Raw genomic sequence first — 6,137 nt, 5'->3', positions numbered from 1 at the left:
ACAATATGGTAGGACAGTTCTTGCCATCTGTCAGGTGAATAAACAGGGATAGAATGAAGGTGCCACAATTAGCAAGGTTTTATTTGTGGTAATGACTATCAGTGGCTTGACATTTTTTGCCTTTTTGCACCTTGTAGCAGAAATCACTGCAGGTGGCAGCCTCAGTGTACAGTGAGGTAGTAGGCTAAGGGTTGGCTTATCACTCTGTTGGCACAAAGACAATAGGCAGGATAATAAGCATCTGATATTTACATCATCCTTAATTTTCTTTGGAGCCTGTAGTGGAGCAGCTTCCCCCACTCCAGCGGAAAAAGGGTTAACGTCAGCCCTGGGAGAAGGTTGTGGCTGAGCTAAACTGGGCTCATTGGGGAAGCAGCTGCAGCTGGGCTATGCCCCAATCAGGCCACAGCTGGCCTGTATAAAAAGGAAATAAAAAGGCTGTGAGCCAGAGCCCCTAGAGGAGTCTCTCTCCAGCCTGGAGAGAGTATGGCTGCTTGCCTGCAGAAAGGGTACTGGGAGTGAAGCAGGGCTGGGGAGATGCAGAGGAGCTCTAGGCTGGCAACTTCCCAAGTTGCAGGGCCTGGTCCAAGGCCTATAGAGGTACTGGGAGGCAGAGGAAGGCAGCAGGTCTGAACCCCTTTGCCTATGATGAGTGGCTTTTACACTGCAGTCTGCACCAAGGAGGGGGGCTTGGTGATGACTGGCAGTAGCCCAGACTGAGGCAAGGTGGGGATTAGAGGGTTGGGGGTTTCCCGGAGAGGGGAGACCCATAGAGAGTGATGGGGGGGTATTGCCAAGGGGCAGCCCTAGGTCAAGGGGCACTGGGGTCTGGGAGGGACACATGGGCCACCAGCAAGCAGGACACCAGCCTGCAAAGAGTGCTCCAGAGCTGGTAACAGAGCTAATTCCCAGGAAGCAGCAGGAGGTGCTGTGCCTGTGAGTCATCGCCTTGCCACAAAGCCAATCTGAAACACAGTGGCCATTCTGCACTTGTGATGCTGCACACCGCTGTGGTGGGGTATTAGTTTCTGTATTGACACACAAGGAAGAATGGCACTTTTGGGTTGCCAAAATCATTTAATGTGGGAGTGTGGGTGTTCTATGGAGGTCTTGTTTTTCTTAAACCTCCATCTCCTGAACTCAAGAATCTGTCTGAGAATTGCAGCATGCTTTTCAGTCAGTGGAAGTCATAGTTGTGAAGCAAAGCTTGAAAACAAGGCTCAGAAACACAAAGGAAAATAAAAAGAATCCTATATATATTGAAAAACAAAAAACTTGGGCTTAAGCAACTTTTATTATTTTTAAGACCTGACTCATGATTTTGAAACCCTTGAAGTTGACAATAATATGTTTGCACATCTAGCACGATGGGGTCCTAGTGCTAACTGATGCAGCTAGGCCCACCTTTCTAGGTCTAAATATTAAAGGAGGAGCAGGGTGAATTAAGCAACAGCAGCAATGCATCTGCCCCTCTTTAAGCTGTTTAGTCCTTGTGACCAAGGACCACCTGCCAAAAGCCCCCTGGATTCACTGACCCATTGCTCTGAGCTGATTTACACTTGCCTCAGGGGAGCAGGGTGTAAGGCCTGGTCTACACTAGGCGTTTAAATCGGTTTTAGGAGCGTAAAACCGATTTAACGCCACAACCGTCCACACTAGGAGGCACCTTATATCGATTTTAATGGCTCTTTAAATCGGTTTCTGTACTCCTGCCCGACGAGAGGAGTAGCGCTAATATCGGTATTAACATATCGGAATAGGGTTAGTGTGGCCGCAATCGACGGTATTGGCCTCCGGGAGCTATCCCACAGTGCACCACTGACCGCTCTGGACAGCATTCTCAACTCGGATGCACTGGCCAGGTAGACAGGAAAAGGCCCGCGAACTTTTGAAATTAATTTCCTGCTTCGACAGCGTGGAGAGCTCATCATCACAGGTGACCACGCACAGCTCATCAGCACAGTTAACAATGCTGTCTCCTGAGAATTGAAAAAGAGCCCCAGCATGGACCGCTCGGGAGGTACTGGATCTGATCGCTATATGGGGAGAGGATTCAGTGCTAACAGAACTGCGTTCAAAAAGACGAAATGAAAAAGTATTTGAAAGAATTTCTAAGGCTATGACGGCTAAAGGCCACAGCAGGGACTCCGTGCAGTGCAGAGTGAAAGTTAAGGAGCTCAGACAAGCCTACCAGAAAACCAAAGAAGCAAACGGAAGGTCCGGGGCAGGTCGAAAAACATGCCGCTTCTATGATGAGCTGCATGGAATTTTAGGGGGCTGCGCCACAAGTACCCCACCCCTGACCGTGGATTCTGAGGTGGGGGTTGTAATCTCTGCCATGTCTGAGGATTATGCAGACGGGGAAGATGAAGAGGAAGAAGAAGAGGAAGACCTCGCAGAGAGCACACAGCACTCCGTGACCCCCAGCAGCCAGGAGCTTTTTATCACCCTGACGGAATTACCCTGCTCCCAGCCCTCACAAGCAACTATTCCAGAGAATGACGCCCTGGAAGGGAGCTCTGGTGAGTGTACCTTTGCAAATAGCAAACAGTGTTTTTTAAGCAAGCCTTTTTTAATGATTGATTTGCCCAGAGGACTTGGGATGCATTAGACAGTATAGTTACTTAGAAAAGTTTGTTAACATGTCCGGGATTGAGAGGAAAGCCTCCAGGGACATCTCGATGAAGCGCTCCTGTAGGTACTCCAGAAGCCTTTGCAGAAGGTTTCTGGGCAATGCATCCTTGTTCTGCCCACCATGGTAGGACACTTTACCATGCCATGCATGTAGCAAGTAATCAGGTATCATTGCGTGGCAAAGCATAGCAGCGTATGGTCCCGGTGACTGCTGGCATTCAAGAAGCATCCGCTCTTTATCTTGTTCTGTTATCCTCAGCAAAGTGATATCGTTCAGGATAACCTGGTTAAAAATCAGGAATTTAAGTAAGGGGGGTGGCCATTTTTCTACTGGGTTCGTGGAATGCAGCAGCTTAAAAACACTTTCCTGCACGTAGCGGCGGGGAGGAGGAGTGAAATGCCGATGATCTTTTCTGTTTGGTCACCGGCGGCGATCTTCCCAAGCTACCGGACAAGCAGTGGGTGGGGAGGGGAAGGTTGTTGATTAGCAGGAGCTAGCGTGGTATTAGCCATGCGTTGGGGAGGGTAAATCACTGAGACAGTGGCTTACCATGGCCGCATGCAAGCTGAATCCTGATGCCTGGACCTGTGTCTGAGATCTGTAACCCCAGAGATGCAAGCAGTCACTATTAAGGTGAAAAATGCGACCTTGTAGGGAAATCACATGTGCTATGTAAGGTGAATAGTGCTTTTCACTGTGAAAGAGTATAACCATTGTTCTGTAAAATGTATCTTTCTAAATATTTATCTCCCTCATGCAGCTGCAAATTTTTCAAGCGTCCCTCCTCCATCCCAAAGGCTAGCACAGATAAGGCGGAGGAAAAAGAAGACGCGAGATGAGATGTTCTCGGATATTATGGAAGTTACACGCAATGAAAGAGCTCATCTGAATGAGTGGAAGGACGTGGTTTCAAATTACAGGAAAGAGGCCAGTGAACGTGAGGACAGGAGGGATGAACGTGAGGACAGGAGGGACAACCGAGATGAGAGGTGGCGGCAGGAAGACCGGCAGGAAAATCAGCGGTGGCGGCAGGAAGATCAGCGGTGGCGGGATGCAACTCTGGGGCTGCTGCGTGATCAAACTGACATGCTCCGGCGTCTTGTGGAGCTTCAGGAACGGCAGCAGGATCACAGGGTGCCGCTGCAGCCCTGTATAACCACCCTCCCCCCTCACCATGTTCCTTAGCCTCCTCACCCAGACGTGTAAGAACGCGTGGGGGGAGGCTCCGTGCACCCGCCCACTCCACCCCCGTGGACAGCCCAACCAGAAGGATGCCGTTACTCTGAATTTTTTTTTAATGGCCTTCTCCATCCCTCCTTTCCTCCTCCCAAAGCACACCCTTACTTCTCTCCCTCTTTTTATAATGAATTAATAAAGAATTCATGATTTTTAAACGAGAGTGACTTTATTTGCATAAGTAAGCTGTACTCGAAGGGGGAGGGGGAGTTGCTTACAGGGACTGAGTCAATCAAGGGGGTTGGGTGTTCATCAACAAACACAGCAGTCACACTGTACCCTGTCCATTGATGAAGATCGTTTTCAAAGCTTCCTGGTGTGCTCTTCTAATCTCCCTGGTGTCTGGCTGCGCGTAATCAGCGGCCAGGTGATTTGCCTCAGCCTCCCACCCCGCCATAAAGGTCTCCCCCTTACTCTCACAGAGATTGTGGAGAATACAGCAAGCAGCAATAACATAGGGGACATTGGTTTGGCTGAGGTCTGAGCGAGTCAGTAATGTGCGCCAGCGCTTTAAACGGCCAAATGCACATTCCACCACCATTCTGCACTTGCTCAGCCTGTAATTGAACAGATCCTGACCACTGTCCAGGCTGCCTGTGTATGGCTTCATGAGCCATGGCATCAAGGGGTAGGCTGGGTCCCCCAGGATAACGACAGGCATTTCAACATCCCCAACTGTTATTTTCTGGTCTGGGAAGTAAGTCCCTTGCTGCAGCCGTTTAAACAGAGTAGTACTTCTGAATACGCGAGCGTCATGAACCCTCCCTGGCCATCCCGCGTGGATGTTTGTGAAACGTCCCTTGTGATCCACCAGTGCTTGCAGCACCATTGAAAAGTACCCCTTCCGGTTTACGTACTGGGTGCCCTGGTGCTGCGGTGCCAAGATAGGGATATGGGTTCCATCTATCGCCCCCCCACAGTTAGGGAATCCCATTGCAGCAAAGCCATCCACTATGGCCTGCACGTTTCCCAGAGTCACAACCTTTCGTAGCAGCAGCTTAGTGATTGCTTTGGCTACTTGCATCACAGCAGCCCCCACAGTTGATTTTCCAACTCCAAATTGATTCCCGACTGACCGGTAGCTGTCTGGCGTTGCAAGCTTCCACAGGGCTATCGCCACTCGCTTCTCTACTGTGAGGGCTGCTCTCATCTTGGTATTATGGCGTTTCAGGGCAGGGGCAAGCAAGTCACAAAGTTCCATGAAAGTGCCCTTACGCATGCGAAAGTTTCGCAGCCACTGGGAATCGTCCCTCACCTGCAACACAATGCGGTCCCACCAGTCAGTGCTTGTTTCCGGGCCCAAAATCGGTGTTCAATGGATAGAATCTGCCCCATTACCATCAGGATCTCCAAAGCGCCGGGGCCCGCGGTTTGAGATAATTCTGTGTCCACGTCCTCATCACTGTCATCGCCGCGCTGCCGTATCCGCCTCTTACTCGCCTCGGTTCGAAGGTCCTGGTTCAGCATATACTGCACGAGAGTGCGCGAGGTGTTTAAAACATCCACGATTGCGGTATGGAGCTGAGCAGGGTCCATGCTTGCTGTGCTATGGCGTCTGCACGGTTCACTAAGCAAAAAAGGCGCGAAACGGTTGTCTGCCGCTGTCAGGGAGGGAGGGAGGGGTGAGGCTGTACCCAGAACCACCCGCGAAAATGATTTTTGCCCCATCAGGCACTGGGATCTCAACCCGGAAATGCCAAGGGGCGGGGGAGGCTGCGGGAACTATGGGATAGCTACGGGATAGCTACCCACAGTGCAACGCTCCAGAAATCGACGCTAGCCTTGGACCATGGACGCACACCACCGATTTAATGTGTTTTGTGTGGCCGCGCGCACTCGATTTTATAAAATCTGTTTTACAAAACCGGTTTATGCAAATTCGGAATAGTCCCGTAGTGTAGGCGTACCCTAAGATGACCAGATGTCCTGATTTTATAGGGACAGTGCTGATATTTGGGGCTTGGTCTTATGCAGGCATCTGTTACTGCCCCCCTGATTTTTCACACTTGCTGTCTGGTCACCCCAGCATGGTGTGACATGGCCAGGCCCACCCCAGGCACGTGTGCGCTGTGAGTCCAGGCAGGGGGCACAAGCTGCCCTCGTGCAAGGGCTGAGCGCAGCGGAACCAGCCTGCGCGCGCACTGTGCTCACGGGGTGGGGGAGGCACTGCCGATCGGGCAAGGCGGGGGGGAGGACGGTAGAGGGGTCATGCTATTGAACTGCCCTTCTCAGCAGCCAATCAGCACCCAGGAGCCCACCCTGTATT

The sequence above is a fragment of the Mauremys reevesii genome, linkage group 1 (genome assembly GCF_016161935.1).
Source record: "Mauremys reevesii isolate NIE-2019 linkage group 1, ASM1616193v1, whole genome shotgun sequence".
Lineage (NCBI taxonomy): Eukaryota > Metazoa > Chordata > Testudines > Geoemydidae > Mauremys > Mauremys reevesii.
Note: the sequence above shows the minus strand (reverse complement) of the source record.